This window comes from Portunus trituberculatus, chromosome 48 (genome assembly GCF_017591435.1).
Source record: "Portunus trituberculatus isolate SZX2019 chromosome 48, ASM1759143v1, whole genome shotgun sequence".
Classification (NCBI taxonomy): domain Eukaryota; kingdom Metazoa; phylum Arthropoda; class Malacostraca; order Decapoda; family Portunidae; genus Portunus; species Portunus trituberculatus.
In genome coordinates this window covers 19,989,205-19,989,550 of record NC_059302.1, presented here as the reverse complement: position 1 = coordinate 19,989,550, position 346 = coordinate 19,989,205, and positions in this window count along the sequence as shown.

Sequence of the window (346 nt, the reverse complement as noted above, 5' to 3'; positions counted from 1 at the left end):
ATAATATCCTTTGCAGTACCATTGCTGTAATGTAATGTATATGTATCTGTGTTGTAATGTACTATGATGTGTGTAGGTGATGGGTTAAATACTTGGGTGTCGTTGGCTCTTACACTTGTACCTAGTTACCTAGTTAATTGCTTGTTATGGGAGGGGAAGTGAGGACGACTGTGACGCGAGGCGGGTCAGGAGGAGAGCAGAAGGCGAGCTGTGTAGTCGCCCCACACCTCTGTACACCAAGGGAATAAAGATCACCGGATTGCTGACTGCTTTTTGCTGAACGCCACAAGCTATCTAGGCAGTCATGCCCGAAGACCCGGAAGACGTAAAGGCGAGCCCATCTACA